At 39.1% G+C, this 20,333-nt stretch overlaps 2 long non-coding RNA genes across 2 annotated transcripts in view; both read right to left on the reverse strand.

Moving 5' to 3' along the window:
- Positions 1–474: 474 nt before the first annotated feature.
- The window catches only part of LOC139828631 (uncharacterized), a 201,637-nt gene continuing 181,778 nt past the window's right edge, over positions 475–20,333 (reverse strand). The window contains exons 5-8 of the long non-coding RNA XR_011740486.1: positions 7,000–7,177; positions 2,796–2,992; positions 1,488–1,571; positions 475–559 (exon numbers count right to left, since the gene is read on the reverse strand). This is a non-coding gene — a long non-coding RNA (uncharacterized lncRNA). The remainder of the gene's footprint in view (positions 560–1,487; positions 1,572–2,795; positions 2,993–6,999; positions 7,178–20,333) is intronic.
- Positions 9,968–17,063, reverse strand: LOC139828632 (uncharacterized). Its single transcript, XR_011740487.1, has 3 exons — positions 16,118–17,063; positions 11,826–15,914; positions 9,968–10,217 (listed from the first exon to the last, which is right to left on the reverse strand). It is a non-coding gene; the product is annotated as an uncharacterized lncRNA (long non-coding RNA).

Here is a 20,333-nt window from a genome sequence, read left to right on the forward strand (position 1 = left end):
TGGAGCCCTATATCATCTTCATTATCTTCACTGAAGTGAGTGGAGAGGTGTGAAATTCCAGCAGGGAGGAACATGCTGTTTTAAGAGGAAGTGCTGACATACAGGCTACAATTAGACAAAAAAATGACTGCTGACATTTAAAAATCATTACAGAGAGGAAATTGTGAGTGTAATTATGCCATCATTGACACTGTTCAAGTGTGCTGATACATTTTTGCTGATCAAAATGAAGTGTTTATATTTGTAAATAGAATGCACTTAGCAACTCTATCAATGGAAGCGTTCTAGCCAAGAACTGAGGAAAATGGAGCCAAGTCACTTTGATGAAAACTTTTTTCCTTTTGGTTGATTTTCAGTATTTTGATTTCAGGATTGTTTCTTGCTAACAGGATTGTTTCTTGTCGTTCAGGATTTTCAATGACTGTTTGACGGGGTTTTGTGTGTAGCGTTTTTTTTGCATAGAACAGTAAGAATGGCCATTCTGGAGTAAGCCAAAGGTCCATGTTTCCAATATGTATCCTGTGTTATCCTGTGTCCAACAGTGGCCAACAGTAGATGCCTACAGAAGGATATAAGAGAACAGTAAGTATAAAATTATATTGGCCAGATCAGTCTTCTAAAATCTGCTCAGGGACTTCACATGCTGCTTATAAACATCAAAATAATGCAGTTTTTCTGACTGGCTTTAGAAATAGTCTGACAATGGAACCAGTGCAAAGGGAGACATGATGTCAGCAAGTGGCAAAATATGTAAATGTTATATATTGGAGGAGTTTGTTGCCTGTGCTAGTACTGAATTCTTGGTGCTGCGTTATTTAACACAGTTCTGCCTTAAACCCTGTCATAAGTCATATAACTTATTATCCATGACAGGGAAAAGTGACCAATCGATGATATATACAAATGCTCAGTTAGGAACAGACAACATAGGTGGAAGTGTATGTTTCTGGCTGATTCCAAAACTAGATTATTTTTTTTAATCTTGGAGATTTGGGAGATTATAAACTTCATAAATGTGAAAGCAGAAGTGTTTACAAAGCCTTTTGAGGGAAGTAAAAGAAAAAAGTCTTGGCTTCTGCAGTAAAACATCCAAAACAAAAAGTGTCTACAAATGCTAGTCTTCCTGAGGATGGCATTTTGTTCACAGTATTCTGGAACTTGTTTATGGTGGAAATTAAGAAAAATACTAAAAATGTGGACAAAATAAAGCATACTTATAATGAGATACTTCACTTTATCAAAACAGTTATTCTTGAAGGCTGTGGTAGAAATATAAATATGAATATTGAATGTCAGCTATTCAGGTTAAAACTAACTACTCCTCATCCTGCATCTACTGAGCTCTAAAGTTCCCCTGAGTATTTCTTTGTTATTTTTATAGGAGAGAAATATAAAAATTGGTTTGTCTTTGCCTTTTCTTTCCATTTGTTTCATTTCTCTGTTTATTGACTTTGCCCTTTGAGAAAGGGGATTTTTTTTCAACCCACCTATTAATTTTCTGGATGTCCTCCTGCAGCCAGGTTTTCTTCTTTTGACATTGGGTCCATCACTTTCCATCAGTGTCCCTGTTTCTTGGACGTCAAAACATATATCTGGTCAAATTTTGTTACCAGAATAACATCAAGCAACTCCATAGTTACTGCATCAGCAAAAGAGCTCATTTCATAATGTCATTTTATGATCGGATGAGTACTGTAATTCATTTTTAGAGTGATAAGGATTTCCATGTCAAAACACGGAATTCTTTGTGCCATTAAAATAGTAGAAATCAGTAGTTAGAGAACAACCCACAGTGAGTGTCTTGAGAGAGGCTGGTCCCACAGGTATTTCAAATGACTGCTTATTGCAGCAGGGAATACTGAAGAACCCATGAAACAGCAGGCTGCACAAATAGGGAATAAAACTTTACTAGTATATAAAAATATGACAGAATAGTATGATACTACTGTGCTTTATATTATAAGATTTATTTAGAAGGCTACTTTCATCTTTATCTCCCGTTTCACTAATTCATCCCTTTCTAGATTTTTTTTTTTTTTCTCTGAAAAAAAGTTTTCCATACATTATCTTTATGGAAAGTTCATTCAATTACTGCTTAAAACAAGCTGAAGAAAAAACATTTTTCTTGTTCTCTGCGAGTTTTTGAAAGACAGAATTTGAGAAAAAATTCATCTGTGTCTCCATATTACACTGGTGCCACACACTTTCTCTTTTTAAATACCTCTTTCCAAAACAGCTGAACTTTGAATCCTGGTAACATCTAATAATTTTTTTAGTCATCATTCTCTATGTGTATTTGAAAGACATCCTGCCTTTGACAGGATATTGCTGAGTATCGGGACTGTCAATTATTTAAAGACTCATTCCTAACTAAGGGAGGTAAACACAAACCAATGCGAATGGACAGCCCCATATAGTCCACCAAATTGCAAGGGAGTCAGCACCAGTTCAAGATCTGCCCCTGAAATTAGAATTGGAAGGGGCTGTGAGAGGTCCTTTGGTGCATCCTCAACAAAGAATCAAATCTATATGTTGTCATAGCTTATAGCATAATGGTGATTGCATTTTGTAGAAGGTGTGGTTGGTTGGTTGTTTTGTTTATGGTTTTTTAATTTTATTTTATTTGGGTTTTGTTGTTTTGTTTTGTTGTGTTGTTTTGGTTTTTTTTCTTTTTGTTAAGACCATGATGGGCATTCCATGACTTCCCTGATGAAATGTATCCATCTCCACTTCTGAAGAGCTTTATCTAAAGCCTAACCTGAATCTTCCTTGACATGACCTCTCTGAATACCTACCATGCAGTTCTTTTTGCAGTAGGAATCAGTCTTTGAGGTTAGCCCCCAGGAAAGCTTCTAGCCTCTGTAACACAACAGTCTGCATTTTCTTCACTTGACAAACACAAGCAGTGCTGGTCTCAGAGTATTGCTGGGTGCCTTGTGTGAGGCAGACGGAAAAAAAAAGAACACTTCCCAAATGAAACACTGCATCAGCACTGAAATGAGAAAGAATACTGTAAGCAATTAAAAAGAGCAAATCCTTGAAGACTGAAGTGTATCTCCTTATATTGTCTACATTTGACAGTATACCATATATTTTATGCTTTCATTGCAAAACATTTTGTCAGTCTCTCATTTGCCAAGACATTGTCACTATAACATAATGCAAGCCATGAGCTGCTGCTTTGGTAGCCCAATTCTGTCAGTTGTCTCTATTTAAGCATAAAGGCCCCTTTCAACAAAAGAAATCTATTTTGCAGTCTTTCCTCTGACCACTCATCAGTGCGGTGTGAGCTTCAGAAGTTGTGCAAAGATGAGTAAGTGCTAACATTGAAAAACACCTGCAGTATTGTTTTCTTGGATTGTGTCTTATTAATAAAGCCAGTGCAAACAGCAAGTGTAGTAAGAGTGTTCAGAAGAGTGATTCTACTGAAGGACTTTGTGTGTAGCAGTAGGAGAGACTATGTAGTAGTTATAGGAATCAATGCAATTTCATATCAGTTTGTTTTGATAACATGGAATGATCTACCCTGTCAGCTTTCAGACAGGGACCACATTTAAATCCTTTTAATCTCCATTGTGAGTAATAATCTATCCAGGTTGTCTTTTCTCATCACCATACCAAGGTATGTGATCTACGAATGCACCTAAACAAGATAGTATAATCATTAAAGCAATGGAGCTCTACTTCTTGATGCTGCTGCTATATAAATGTAAAATAATAGTGACAGAAAGGTGTTGCCCAATTTTAGTGAAACATACTGTAGTAAGAATAATTATTCTTTGATCTGTTCCAGTTTGAAAGGCTTCAGCTGAGCCTGCAACTAGGTTACAGTCATAAATGAGACTCGAAAACTGTTAAATCTTTCAATTCCATGAATATAATATGCTATTTCTGCTGTACAATTAATTAAATGAATATATGACCAATGTGTACATAAAAACATGCAGTAGCAAGTCTGAGAGTAATACTGGATAAAATAAGAACAATTTAAATTGTAAAATTTGATTCATCAACTAAAGATTTTCAGCTATAAAAAAAATCCATTCTCTTCCCCCACAGTCAAGTACCACCAAAAGGAAGATCGGGAAATCTCAAAACGTGAGCAGAATATCAATCCAGCAGAGAGTGACACGAAACAAGAAAGGTAAGATACTATCCAAATTTGATTGTTGAAACATTTTTTGCTTCTGAACATACTGCTAATTAGCACTCTTCACTTGGATTTCATTAGTTAAATTTCAGTTGTCATATGTGTGGAATAAATTCTGCAACCTGTAAATCTGTAAAAATTACATTGTTAATTGGAATAACTTTGTGACCATTTTGTGATGCCTCGAATCCATGAAACAGAACTATTGACACTGAATATAATGCACTGCTGGTACACCTTGATTGAATTGAAGTGATTAAGTATGATCTTTTAATTTCTGAGTTTTAAACACTAGTATTCATAAACCAAGAAATATAGCAGTATTTGGATCTAATATTGTTTTAGTGTTTTGTACAGCAATCGCTTCTGGTTAAGCAATTGGTATTAATTATGTAAGCATGAATCATTCATACACCAGGGCTTTATGTCCATCACACCAGTGAAGGAGGTTTAGATTTAGACACGGGTGCAGGTGGCAGAAGCAGCACTTGTAGTGAAACAGCTCAGGAGGCTTTGATGGTTTAATGTCAGGGCATTTGTAAACCTGGTAGGTTTACCACATCCAGATAAAGTAAGTCAGCATTGCTTGTAGACATCAAGACACTGGCATTGCTGGTGAAAACTGTCCTACCAGAGGGACTAAAAGAACCATACTGGGCACTGGTAAGGCTTCAGTCCAGTGATGAGCACATGACTTCCAGAAAGTTGATAAGTGACAAATGAAAGCGCTATTAGCTAAGAGAAGAACCAAAAAAAGCTAGAAAATACAACTTAAAATGTAAGATTGAATAAGTGGAGATAATTAGCGTGCTGAAGAGATGACTGGAATTACAGTCTGCACACAGAAAAGGCTGGTGTGAAGAGACATGCTTAGACGATAAGAAAGGTGAGAACAACATAATTGGCAGTAAGAAAGACTCATACTGGGCATTAGCAAAAGCTTTCCAATGCTAAGAACCAGCTCAGACACAACTTTTTTGAGGGGGGAGCTATGGAGATGCTCTGTCGCAGAGGTTTTAAGAACAGGCTGGACTAATGTCAGTCAGAAATGAAGCAGATGTGGCCAGGCCCATACTGAGGCAGTCCTTAAATGACCTCATACATCTTCAGTATCTTAAGGTTTCCAAAATGCAGTAAGTGCTCCGAACTCCTGCTAATCTAGAAGTTCTTGCTTCCCTGCTGCTCTGCACCCTTGAAAGAGGTGGCATTTCTGTTGGGACAATACACAGCTCCCTGACACATGAGCTGAATTGGGGCACTTCCCTGGTCAGTGTGCTGCTGCCCAGCATATAGTTCTGGATTATATTATTGAGCAAGGCTGTAGTACTAACCTTTTAAATACATAAACCCTAATTATACTTAGGCCTTACCCATGGTGTGTAAGCTAGAATTTACAATACCAAGTTATTTTTCTATTGGCTTCAGTGACATCCTTAACAAAAACTGAAATATTTTCCAGCTGAGGTATGAGAAAGCTAGATTGCCCTCCCCTTGCAGAAGGGCAACTCACAAGGGATTCCATACACAGGTGTGCAGTCTTAGACTGAGGTAAAGCTGATACAGGTGTATGATCTCCACTAGAACCTATTTGCCACAGTAAAAGGGTGGGATGCTGCAGATCTTTTACAGCCCTGGTTATGGTTGTCTTGAAAGTTTTCATTGTGCTCTTCAGGTAGGCCACTCCACAAAGCAATGTTAAAATTGTGCTTCAGTGTGATCCTGAAAGCGGATTCATGTACTGTGCCTTGTGTCTATTTTAAGAGCAGGCTCTTCCCTGGCCTGCATTACAGCACCACGCCAAATTCCCTTCAGAACTACATTAAAATGGTGTTATCTCTTGAGCTAATAGGTCTAGTAAGTGAGTGAAATTAAAATTACCAAAACCAACCAACCAAACAAAAAAAAACAAACCCAAACCAAACAATAGCAAATGAATAAGAAAGCCTTACAATCAAAAAGGTGCAGGGATTTTTTGGTTTTGTTTTGGGTTTGTTTTTTTTTTGTGTGTCTTCATTTAATTTAGTATTTCAAGACATGAAATAAAGATTTGGGGAGCAAAGTTCATAGGTGGTATAAACAGTTTCCTGGCATCTCTCTTTTTTCTCCTTTAAGAGAATGCCTGGCTTCCTGCTGAGTAGAACAACTCTGGAGCATCACAGGAGAGATGCACCAATCTACTTGTGTTGCTTGGTTGGGCAATACAGTGCTTTATTTCACTGCAGCTGAACATCTCTGTCTTTGACAGCCTGTTTTCAGCAGTCACTTTGTGCATGAGGCTTTAGAAAAGTTTTTCAAATCATTGTAGAGCAAGCAGGAATATGCCATGAGCATACTGGTATTTAAAATGAGTAACTATTCTGGTTTGATTCTGGAACGCTGGCTACAAGTGCTGTAGGTGAAGTTTTCAAAATATGCCTTAAAAAAAAAAAATCCTCAGCAAGTGCCTCTTGAAAGAGTAAACAGCCAAAATGGCTTTGAGCTTCACTTTGTGCTTCACTTGCAACAGTTATCTGACCCAGCCTCACACCTCCAAGTCGGTAACAGGTCACCTCAGCCTCGTGTTACACGCTGTAACCTTACCCTGCCATTCATGCTTAATGTGGTCACAGCTTGATTTCTTATAGCGTGCTGGGACTCCTGGCCAGATTTCCTTGCCAACAGAGGAGAAAGTCAGCCTGACAAACTGAACACTTCCAGTGCAAGCAAAGGAAAACAGAGTTGCTTTTTATTCCAAAAAAATATATATACACACACAAGCGTGTGTATATATATATAGATACACTCATATATACATATGTGTATAATATCTTGCTAGATGAATGCTTCTTTATGTTGCATTTAAGACTTACAGTGCTGTTCTGAGAGAAAAGCAACCATTTCCCTTGTCAGAGAGCAGCAACTCAGCCAGTCCATTCAGTATGAGAACGCCAAGTGAGCCATTTGAGACGTGTAATCTTTCAGCTGCACAGCATCCCATTCATCATATGCTTCAAAAACACAGTATGTAGAGCTAGAAAAAAACAGGAGCTGCAGAGGCAAGAAAAAAATCCATTAGCAGGAAAGCCCTTATATGAAAAGGGCCTGCATGGAATCGCCACATTGCCATTTTGAATTTCCTGAATTTTCCTCTCTTCTTTTGGGTGATCTTGGAGCACATTCTCTGTATTAGGAGGAAAGGAGTCTTCTAGTCCCCTGATTATACACTGATAATTTAACAGAACACTGAAGGACTCAAAGTGTACAAAAGTAGCACTAAACACAAAGTTGGCTTTATATCCTTTTCTCCACACCCCTGCCCCACTGCCCCAACAAAAATTTCAGATATGGCAAGCCTCAATGTTAGGAAAGAGGCTGTTATAGTCTGCAAATAGTTTCCATCCTGGAAGAAGGCGCACCCAATGAAATTTAAACACACACTGCAATCTCAGTTACAGTGGCATAAATTAGGATCAATTCCACTGAGGTCAGAACAGTTATATCAGTGTCAGACACATGAGGATTGAGACCGATTAACTGCAGTAGAGTTAATTCTCATCTACTTTCCTGTAAGTCACAGCAGAATCTGGCCCCTAGTTTTCAGCTGGACTCTGTCCACATGGTGGGCCAAATCTGGCTTTGAATTTCAAGAGAATAAATGTAGAGATACTGATTTTATTGGACCTATTCCCAATTACAGTAGTGCAAATTTAGGACCAAAGACTATTTAGAGCTCAAGCACTGCACAGTGGCCAGCAGCTGAGGTCCCATCATACTTTGGCCCAGGTGGACTGGAACACTCAGAGTGCAGACTGCAGAAGCATTTCTGTGTGATTTGAGGTACCACGTTTCAGACCTATGTTTAATCACAATTATTTCTCACATAGATGAAGGCAGCAATTCCAGAAATAAAGCGGACATGTGGAATGCACTTATCTACCTAGTTCCCCTCCCACCCCCAAGAATATTTTTCGACTTGCTAACTGCTGGAACCCAATCCTCATGTAATACAGGAAATGTGTAATGGTGATACCAACGACCTTAGTAAAGTGCAAGCTGTGAATAACCCTGGTAAAGCTGAGCAGCCAGAAAAGACTAAAATGTTGGTATGCGAGCTGTTCATTTCTGGTGCAGGTGAATGGCTTTTAGAAACATTTAAACCAGTTGGAGTACACTCAACCCAGTCTTCGAGTAATGGGAAAAAGAAAGAAGCAGGGCAATAAAACATAAGAAGTGCAATGACCACGTATACTAACATTAACAGCAAAGATTCTTCTTTCAATGGCAGGAGCAGCAATACAGGCAGTGGCAGAGCTTAGCAAGAGGCTACCGGAGCACTGATGTGGGCCATAAAATGGAAATGGGCACTTGAGGAGGAGGAGAGCGCCCTGTTTGATGGAGAGGAGAGAGCAGCAGCAGCTCAGGGTGATGGGGTGGGCCTGATACCCCTTCTCCCGGACGGGAGACGGCTGCCTCCTTCCTGCAGCAGCTCCACGCAGCTGGGTGCTCTCCGGTAGGGCAGTAACTGAGAGTGAGAAATGTAGTTGTATACAATCAATTCCTTATTAAGCATTCTTTCCCATTATTTAAAGTTGAAGTGATGCAGAGCTTAATGAATCTCTGCTTTCTGACAAATAACAAATATACCATACAAATGAATTTCAGAGGGAGTGAGACTCTTCCTGAATTTGAATGGAATTTAGCAAATAGTCCCAGATGAAACAATGCAGGGAAAAAATTAAAATGTCAAAACACTTCATTTTAGCATTTTCAAAATGGAGTGTTTCATTCTAGAACTGCCAAAACACTTCCAAAAACTTTCAAAACAAAGCTTTTTAGCTGTCCATTTTAAAATTGGCCTACATTTAAAAAGAAAAAAAGCTTTAATATGTGTGAAACAGACCAAGACAAAAACCAAGCCATTCCTTTGAATCTGAACTAAGTATTTTGGGTTGAACAAAAATGATACATTTCCTGATTATTTTTCATTTTGCCAACATTTTTTGAAAGCTTGATTTGACCCAAACTAAAATACAATTCTGAAAAAAAAAAATCCTTGTGAGATAAAACTATTGACTAAACATTCATGCATTACCAGGCTTCAGTTTTAGGTAATCTTCTGCCCAATTAATGCCTTTGAGTTCAACAGAGCAGAGTCAGGCCCGTTACTTTACAAAAACTATTCAAGCTTATTGATTTCTTTTTTAATTGGAAAATCTGAAGAGATTTCTAATAGTGAAATAACAAAGGTTCTGTCTGAAAACTCCCAGTCAGAAACACTTCTCTAGCCACGCAAATGGTAGGTGTAGGTGCTTGAAGACATGGCGCTGTATCACAACCAGCCTTCTGCTCATCCTAGACCTGGATTTTGGCCTCAGCCCCTGGAGCATCCCCGCTGCCCCAGCCTGCCTGTGCTCAGGCCCTGGCCTTGCAGGAGCAGCGGAGGGAGAAATCAGCTGTCACCTGAATTGTGCCTCACAGGCAGCATTGCTGCCACTGCTGCAGAAACTCCTGTCCCTTCCCATGGAAGGCAGTGAGGAGGTGGCAGCTGTGAGCCCACTCACAAAGAGCCTGGAGGTGAAGCACCAAAGTGCCATCCTCCCGAAAGGTCCGGCAGCAGCACTCCAAATCAATAATTTCAGCCAGAAATATTTGGCTTGCAGGTGTTTGGCTTTCTGATGAATGGCTCTAATTTTCTACAGAAAGCAGTTACTTTTTTGTGGAAAAAATTTTCTCAAAAATTCCAATTTTCTCTTTAAGGAACAGATTGAGATGGAAAACTTTTGACCTATAAATTCAGCAACACAAGTGATTTCCCCCCCCCCACCCCAGTCTTTTCTGCATATCCATTGACTTGCCTTGCTACAGAAAATTGCACAGAGTGTCACTGGCTCTGAGCTCAAAACATTGCCCGCTTTCCCAAGCTCCATCCATGGGCTTAAGTAAAGATGTTTTTGTCTGTGGACCTTGCCTTTTCTCATATACCGATCCCATCAGAGGTACAACAACATAGTGCTGTATTGCATGTCACTGCATATTATGATCGTGTTCCCATGTCAGCTAATGGAAAAAAAAGGTTGCTTGCAAGGACCTGTAGACACAAAGAGCACAGAACAGGTCACCAGGAAAGGGAAGTCAGATTTCGTAGCTATCATAGAAGCATGAAATATTTTATTACCAATACACATGTGCAGACATTCGAGAATTTATTTGCTTCCAAAATAAAAAGCAAAGACATATTATCATAATAGCAAAAAGAAATTAATCTGTGTTTGCGATTTGTTATGATTCAATCAGCAAAAGAAAGGAAATCTAGGGTCAGAGATCACCCCCTCCCCACTGTCTATCACAACGGGTTACCATCCTTAATTTTACCCAACTGTGTCATATTGTGACCAAATATTGGAGGCTTGATCCTTAGCTTTGAAGTTTTTCTCTTTTGTGGAATTGAGCCAGAACCACAAAATTTTTGGAAACGCAGTGCTTGACTGAATTGAATACAGTTTTTCTCTGGGAAAGTAAAACCAAACAGAACGATTTTGCCCTTCCAAGGGATGGGTTTTAAATTGTCTTTGACCCTTGTTCTTTGGCTCTCATTATTTTATTAAAACTGTAGGAAATCCAATTCAAAAGATTATTTTTATTTTTAAAAGACAAATATGGAAATTTTGATAATTTTTTCAAATATCTACTGCCTTTTTTTAATAAATGCTTTCCAAATTTGGCTTGACATTCTTACAAATTCCAGGATTATCTGAAAGTTAGTTCAAGTAATACTTTGGCCCTGCTTTTTAGTATTTTGATGTGTCAGTATTAATTGATTTTGCGTGCTCTCTTTAGGAACACTTGATATAAAATATAGATTTTGGAGATCAAAATCAAATATACATATATATACCTATGTATACATACATGCACATATGTATCCCACAGAAATTAGTCATAAAAGTATAATGTGTGTTCAACTAACCAAATACAAGTAACACGTCTTTCATTACTTCAGAATTCTATTGAGCTTAGTGATAAATTTTCCTGAATAAAGAATGTCCACTCTAGCCACAGTAAAACTTACTGAGTTTAACAAAATATTTTAACAGAGCTATGCCTGAATTCAAGAGACCTTCACAGAGGGAGGTTTTCAGTGGCTGATATGAACAGAGAAAGTTTTCATATCAATAAATATGGTGGCATCTGCCAGGTAAAATGTTGTAGTAATCCTCTGGGTGCTACTTCCCTCCCACTAATGTGTTGGACAGTTTAGATTAGCACCATATGCCTGTTCATAGAATGAGCTGGAAACATAAATACAGAGAGAGAGAAAGAGAGTTCATTTTGCAGCCTTGTTTTCCCTGCATTCCTACTGTCCCTGGGCTAAGAGTTGGTGGTATCTACAGAATGGAGGAGGAGAAAAGGAGCCCCAGGAACAAGTGGAAGCATGGAGTGAACAGAACTGGGGCAGGGGGAAGAGAAAAGGAAAGGCAGGGAAAGAGTTATGGAGTAGTTAGAGGAACCCAGGAGATGTTCAAAAATGACAGCAGTGTGTCAGTACAGGGAATGGTTCCTGTGAAAGTGTGGTAAGGAAAAGATGACTTATCTGTACATCTGGAGAAACACAGGTAATGACAACAGCACAGGAGGGAGATCTGAGTGAAAGGAAAAGAATCAGGCAAGCATGAGCATCGGAGAAGTTATTACTCACTGTTAGAGAGCCAGAACAGAGACCCGTGTGCCATGCTGCTCCTATTGCTGTGCCACCATGTGAGGCACAGGGAGGGAAAAGAAGAGAAGTAAACAACTTTTCTTTTAAGTCAACAATCCAAGCTTCAATCCAGATCCCCTTTAGCTCCTTCTTAGCTCTGAATGGACACGTAAGTCTGACTTACCTGGCCATGGTGCCAGTCACCTTGCAGCCTCAACAAAGAACAACAGGTGTATTTAGGGAAGCTCTTTCAGCTGCTTTCTGATAGATTGAGGCATTCATTCCCTCCCATGGCCTCTTCATGCCCTCTTCTAAACTTGCCTTGCCCTCACATGGGTTCACATGAGCCCTCATGGGCTCATCAGTGTTTTTCTAATGTGGGCTAACAGCAGTCCATGGGAATTATTTATTACAAACTAGGTGAAATTAAAGTTCTCATTTCCTTTGGGAAATATTTGTAGAGAGATCATTGTGTGGCATCTGTAGCTTTCAAGTATCCATATGCAGGATGAATTAGTCAAAAATTATTCCCTGATACTGTGTTTACACTGTAGTCTTCTTGGCAGAAAAGATTGTTTACTTATTTGTAGCAGTATAGCAAGACCTTTACCCTATTGTTTGCAAGCTTCAGCCAGCAGATGAGAAATAAAAAACTACTTCAAATTAATACTTTTACCAAGCTCATTTATGACTGAATTAAATTAAAAATTCTGAGATGAATGTCAGAAATAGGTTGCACTGTGCTTCATTGTCACTGCTGTATTAATGGGTTAGGCCTGTCCACTTTGACCTATGTACCTCTCCATCAGCAAATGAGTTACTGAGTTACACAGACACTGAGATTCAGATAGAACTCCAGAAAATTGGCTCTGAACAATTTCTATGGATGGGCTTCTTTAAATAAAGGGCAGTGATGAATGCTCTGTTATATCAGACACAAAGATGTTTTCATAGAAAAAAACAATAGTCTGTTTTCTACATGGACAGACACATGAAGTCTCCTTACATTGTTTTTCAAGAGCAGCTCTGGGCTCGTATGTTATTTGTGAAAATGGTTCCAACTTTTTACCGCATGGCTTTTGTATTTGAGAACCTAGGACTAATACCAATGTTCTTTTCAGCCTTTAATGAAGAACTATGTTCCTAACAGAGGAGAATGCTGGAGTAAATAGTATCAAGTAAGCAAAATACTTGCAGGTCAGCACATTGGTTCTGTTTTTAAAGAAAATATGGGCTAGAAGCATTGCAGACAGCTTCATTGCAATCCGTCTCTGGTAAAATAATTACAAAATACTCATAGTTACTCAATTAAAAATGCCAAAATTCAAACTAAATGTTATTCATAACAAATGGCTGAGCTAGCTGAATCCATGGTGTGACAGTGACAGCTATAATAAAAATCAGCAATGCTATGATATTTTTTTTTCTTTTCAGAGAATTCATAATGTGTTTTTAATTAGAGGGAATCTAGTTTTCAGAAATCCTGCGATATTTCAGTGTAACCAGTTTGCCACTGCCTGGTCCACTTATGGCAGCAGAAGTGAAGCAGTAAAGGGGAGCCTGTGTCCCAGGGCCTCAAACCCCCAAAGTGGGGCATAGCTTCAATTCCAACATTGCAGGTTTTCCTGGGGAAAAGGTATCCTAAGAATAAAATTTTTTTAGTAAATGAGAAGGTCTAACTAATGGTCCAGAATACAACAAACACTCAAATCTGAGGAAAGTTCAGGCTCAGAGCTGAACTGCAAAGAAATAAAAGAATTGTACTCTTTTTCCTCAAAACTGAAGGAGGGCAGGGATTCAATATTTTGTCTTAATCCTTGCTTAGATAAAATGGACTCCCAAGAGTTTGGCTTCAGTTCTAAACTAGCAGTAAAAGGGACAAAAAGAAGTGAGGAGAAGAGAAGTGATTTTTAACGAAGTTACTCATAGCTGCCTTTCCAAAACCGTGCAGTGACATAGCAAGGTACATTATAAAGACTGAGTCAGCTTGTTGGCTGCGAGATTTCCATCTGAAGGCAAGTGACTTATTTGGATTTCTATGTTCCTGAAGAGAGCAGGAGTATTTCCTAAGACAGCACATGGGGTAAGGGGAATAACGTGAACTGTGCAGCTGTCTGCTCCTGAGCATTCCACTGAGCACAGAGGCTTGCCTGACAACAGAAGTAGCAGCTGTAAAAATTATTTACACTCAAAAAAATCAATATTTCAGGAAATGCGAAGAGATTTACATTATAATACATAAACCAATTTGGAATAGGAAAAATCAAATAAGGCTTGATTCTAAATTTTAACCCATTGTCCTTGTTGTACTCTTCACAGTTTAAACTCTTCTTGGTCCGCAACCACAAGTCTTCTATGCCTACGTAAAAACCTCAGACAGGTGTAGGACTCCAGGCTGGTGGTTCCCAAGCAAAGAAAATACCAAAGTCAAATCAGAGTCTATATATCTTCGCTTAGGAAGTGCAGAGATAAAGTTTCCCAGTGAGAACTGATATCTTACAGTCTTACAGAATGACTTTGATCTCAGTGACTGTTAGGCTATGATGGAGTTTGCACAATTAATGTTATGTTGTTAAAGATGCATAGATATACACACACACACACAAAGTGACAAAACTGTACCTAATAGATCACTTCAATAATGAAAAAATTAGAGAATATAACTAAGATCTTTTTCATGGGAGTGGTCCTATTTAGGTCAATGGTATGATTTGCTGCAATAAGGGTTTAGAAGATCAAGTCTGTCTAACAACCATTTGTGCTCCTTAGGTTTTATCCTCAGATAACATAATTCTCTAGCAACAGAAAGAAAATGCCACGATGACAGGTAACCCAACCTATTTCCAAACAGCATACCAAGTTACTGACTGCTTGAGTGTGACATTTGACTGCAGTTGCTTTCACACTTCGATTTATTCCGCTACTCTCACCAGTGCCCTCTTTCCCCTGTGCAAATTCCTGCAGGCACATTGGCATGGAGACTGTCACGCTACTTGTCCTCTTGTCATTCAGCCAACACCCCGAGACTGACCCCAACCAAGGTGGTGGCTCTACACGCTACCTTCTGTGTGGAAAAACATGGCAGGATGACCCTTACCACTGTAGCAGTTACTACAGCAGAAACCATAAAACTGTTAATTGTTATTGTGAAAATATCTCCTTATTAAGACACCAAATGTTGAGCCTTCTGCAATTATTTTAAAGTTATGCCAAGTAACCTTCATTACAGTATAATTTATTAAGTATTATAATAATAGCATTAATATTAATCAATTTTACAGATTGTCCCTAAGAAATGTTCAAAGGCAAACTAAGACCAGACTGCAGATTTTGACATTTCCTAGTAGCCATAAGTAACAGGATCTTTTTTAGGCATTAGTCTGTCCATATAATAGCAGGTTCACTGTAAGAATTTATAACCTGTTTCTGATCAAGGTATTGCAATATCATCCTGTACTTAAGGATTTTGTCAGACACAATATGCCAAGCTTTATTTTAGTTTTACTTTTTAATAGTTTAACTTGCAACTCAGAGAGGCATTTTCTTAAAACTAAAGATAAAACCCCTTCCTTTTGCAATGAGCAGCACAGACAGAAGAAAACTTATCAGCAACATTAGCAAAAACATATCTAGGGTCATCATCACAGAATCTGGCGTGTTAGATATCTTTGCTAAAGAAAGTTTTCTCCAAGAACCTGTGCAGAGAATTAGATTTCTAGAAAAGAGTACCAAAGGGAACAGCTAAGAAATAAGATGCCAATGGACATGGCGAGGCTTAGGTACCTCTGTGGTTCTCTCCTCAGGGGCTTCTCAGATGTGAACTTTCTCATGGAGTGGCACGTCTGATGCAGTGGGAGAGGATTTCAGAATAATCAGCAGATTCTTCTCAGAGCAAGAACTTCCTCACCAACTGAGTGCTCCGAGCACCTGGTAACTGGCTGAGAGACATGTTCTCGTTCTGCTACAACATTTCAGCCTGGTCTGAATAGCAAAAGAGTCGCTGAACCAGATAAAGAAGCATTGCCAACCTATTTGGTACACTGGGAAATTGTGATTCAGGTGTCTGTTTCAGAGTGGAGCAGAGAATGTCTAGAGAGACAAAATAACAGAGAGGTAAGGTAGTGAAGAGCCAACTCCAACCACTCAGGAGCTTCAGCATGAGTCAGGGCACCTAGAAGTTGGCTGATGGTCAGTGTTAAAGCCTAATCTAAAGGGACCACAAGGGAACAACAGAAGGACAGAGCTATAATCTGTGTAGATGTACTGTGGATCCTCAGCAGTGTCATACTCACATGAAACCTCATGTCTTGCAGGAGGATTCCTGCTGCTTCCCATGGTGACTTAAAGGAAAAAGTTCATCAAGGAGAGGAAGCGACCAGGGTGAGTCTAGGAGAAAAATACTTCATCATCCAGTGCAGATCCATTCAGACAACTGCAGCCAATGTGCCTACCAAGTTGTAAGATGAATGTGGGGAGAAATACAGTGAATAGTTTCTGGATTAGGTGTAGTAGCACTATAACATCAGCATAGTATTTCACGTAGCTTCTGATTAGCATAAATATGTTATCACAGAAAAATGTTGTTGTAAATCTTCAGAATTTAGAACTGAAACATTCCTTCTATTGCCTTCTATGAATGACGTGATGCAGAGCAGGGCCTGCTGTTGGAATGAGATAACTCAAATGCTGTGCACGCACACTGAAACTGAGCTTTCACTGTCATGTCTCTGTGGTACATGAGAAGGAAATAAACTACCAGGAAACAATAACATTGACTTTCACAGGAAGAAATGCACCATAAAGCCATAAAGTTTTGCTAGAATTGGTTAAGCTGGTCCTAGAGTTGTGTGAAGCTTACAGCTCTAGTTTACCTGTGCTTCAGCAAATTTCACCAGTAGGCTGGTTTGCTTTGCTTTGTGTGATTTCCCAGCAATGAATTTCAGATTTACATTTGTTGGAAAATCAGAGCTAGTGCTGAACCTAGGCAAATTTTGCCACGTCCTCTTTTCCCTTGCACATCATCAGCATGTGGTTAATCTCCTGCTGTCTCTGATAGAGTAGGGGAACAGTGGTATCATAAGCTCAGAATCATCACACAAAATGTTTCAAGAGAAAACAAGGAAAAAATCCTAGCGCTGACTTTATATAATCTGCTGCCACAGCACTTCCAAGGTCATTTACCTGTGCCTAGAGGCAGAATACAAGAGTTTTTGTGGATGAAAGACTTGCATGGCTGGAGGGATCTTGAAAGCTGCAGATCTATGCCCTCCAGCCATGAGCTTCTCTTTGTAAATACACTGCTCCTATCTGCCAAAGAGCAGGCCACGGGTGCTGTTTGGGTGGGACAGAATCACCTGTACACAGAGCTGTGCCAGGGTAACAGAAGGTGCAATACTGTCTGTTTAGTTACATTGTTTTTTGCACACGAACACATGGAATCATTTAAATCAGTGTTATGTTGGATCACATTGGGGCTGGATCAGGTGGAATTACTGCCAATACCCCTTCATGCCATTGTACTGTTTTAACAGAGCTCTTTTCAGCTTAACTCCCTGCAGCTTCTGTGTGTAAAGAACCTTTTCTCAGAAACTCCTGCTCTAGCCCTGCAGGCCAGAAATGTGACTGGAAGCTGTCACAAGCAGGACATGGTGGCTGGTGTAACACACTGTTCTAACACAAGTGTCAGGTAGTTTCAGCATGTCTCCTGGAATAGTTTAGGGCTCCATGTACAGTGATTAGCACAGCTATAGCCTGAAGTGGAGGCTTCTCCTTCCTCAACATAGATTTTTGTTCCACCCATTCTTCATGTCCCCCACTCACAGCTCTGTAGGACTAAGAAAGTGCTTTTGGAAGAATGTTACATCTTCCAGCAGTTGCCTGTGAACAAACATTGCAGTTACCAGCCTGCTACAGTAGCTTCAGTACCTAACGGTATTTCAAATCATCATGCTACTTTTTGTCAAATGACTATATCATACATTTTGCTTGTACAAAAAATACTATTCAGTGAGAGAAGTAACCACTGGAAAGAACATTTTTAAAAGAATGTTTATATGTCCTAAGAATTAAAGAAAGTATATGACATTTTCCTTATCTATAAACAACACAAAGTCAAGCAAGGTAATGTGCCAATAATGATCAAAATCTTGTTGAAAAATGAACGTCAAAGCTCAACTTTATAATTCATATTCCAGATTTTCTGTGAGAGCCAGACTAGGCTTTAAGATGTATCATTTGTGCAAGAGAGAATAATTATTATTCACCTCTTTTTCTGAAAATTAAAATCCAGAAGATGTACACAGGTAAACAAGTTTTCCTAGGTCTTTGCTGCAGGAACTGAATCCATTGATTCTATTAACTGTGGACTGTTTTCCTGGCCACTCTCCCACAGTGTGGAGAGCAATTCAAATCACGTTTCCTTGAACATTTAACAGCTGGCAATTGCTGGCTGCAGACTACCTGCCATGACAACACTGTGCATGCAAACAAAATACACAATACTATACACCTACTTACATATACAGAACAGAATAGGTTACGTTTATTCCTACATTAATAAGTATATCAGCTTTCACAGTGCTGGAATGAAGCATCTTCTTGCTTCAGCAATAAATTTGCCGCTATTTGCCACTATTACTGATTTTGCAGGATACATTTCACAGAATCACAGAATGTTAGGGATTGGAAGGGACCTCGAAAGATCATCTAGGCCAATCCGCCTGCCAGAGCAGGAACACCTCCATTTCTTGGAGAATGAGGAGTGGCTTCCAGTATCTTTGTCTACTGAGAGTGCAGCAATAAAAATAATTGATCAGATGAGTGCTGAAAATGCAGTTCAAATGTACTACAAGTTGCTACCTTGACCATTCTAGCAATATAGAAAGGATAAATGTATTCTGTCTGTCTGATCACCCTAAGGATATGGATCTCATACTGATACTAGTGTGGTGGGTGCAAGAACAAATTACATTTGCATTTGTTCTGCAATGGTAGTTTCTTTGCTTATTGTTCGGTTTTACCCCGTACTGAGAATGGGTCCTGTGAGATCACACCAAAGCAATGCTGTAGCACCTCAGTAGGCATTAAAAGACTATATAAGCATACAGTGAATTACTGTGTAGTGCAGTGAATAGGAAAGTGAAGTAGCTTTGAGATGGAAGATGGCTAAGGAATGAAAAAGAGTTCAAAATGGAGAAATCTAAAACTTACCTCTTAAGCTTAGCTACCTTTCTGAGACAATATCAAGTCCTTCCTTTAAAGGAGACCCACAGTGATGGAGAGATCTTCCTGACAATGCTAACACCAGGGCTCTGTGGTGAAGGTAACCCAGCCCAGAGTCACATATTACCAGTTTATTTCTTGGTTTTCAGCAATGGTCTCCCTTAACAGTACTCAGGATCCTGGCTCAAGGCTGAATTGTGGTGAAAGCTGTGGCCTGCTCCAGAAGTGGTGGTGGAAGTCATTGCACCCGACTAACCAACTGTCCTGGTTACTGCTCTCAGAGGTTCCAAGGTAAGTGTATTTAATTATCAACTTTTCCTTTAGAAGAAGCAGCTTACATATGTGCACAATGCCATGGTTCCCTGGTCTGGCACGGGTGTGAGGGACTCTCCCCTGCCTGGTTCATCAGCCGCCACAGTTGCTGGCGACAGGATCCAGCCAGCTGTGGGATGTGATTCTCTGGTATTACAGAATATTGGGTCTCCTTGGTGCTTCCCCCACCACCCTGACATACACCAGCTAGGGAGGCCACAATTTGGATGTGGGTTGGTATTTAGAACTGCAACAAATTGCTGTCAATAATAATTAAAAAATGGGTTAATTAAATACACAGTACGAATGGGAAATAATATTAGAGGTGACACTTAGACCAGGAGGCCTTTTTCAGGCTGTCGAAAAAAATAGAACACAGTTATTTTTCCCACAGCTTGGAGAAGGCCTCATGTCCTAAATGTCATCTCTAATCTTGTTTTCTATTTCTAGTGTATATTACACCACGCTACAAGTGCCACTATAGTTAAAGTGGTGTCAGTGTTTCCATTTTAAATCCCTATTTTCAGAGGTTTGTAACTCAACCATAAAAATTTTGCTCTGAGCTGAAAATAGGCAAACAAGTTATAGGACTGAAAAATATTTAATTATTTTCTTACTGTAATTAAAAAATATATTTTAAAAGCAAAATTTTGCAAGCCATTAGGCTATAAGAGAAACATACAACATACAGAATTTGAAATTACTCCAATTTGGATAATTCTTATTGGGATAATTCTAAGCTTTTTTAAAAAATTTCAAATATGGACATACTACAGTAGCATTTTCTTTATTTAAGAATGGGTTGTTATATAATCAGGTCAAATCATTTGAGCTTTAAAACAGTGAGTAAATATTTATATGACTGGGTCAATAATTGGCATTTTATAAAGGCACCAAACTACATACTTACATGACAAAGTGTAACAACACTGCATCACAGACAAATCAATAACATGCTTTTAGAAAACTTCATAA

Source organism: Patagioenas fasciata, chromosome 9 (assembly GCF_037038585.1).
Source record: "Patagioenas fasciata isolate bPatFas1 chromosome 9, bPatFas1.hap1, whole genome shotgun sequence".
NCBI lineage: Eukaryota > Metazoa > Chordata > Aves > Columbiformes > Columbidae > Patagioenas > Patagioenas fasciata.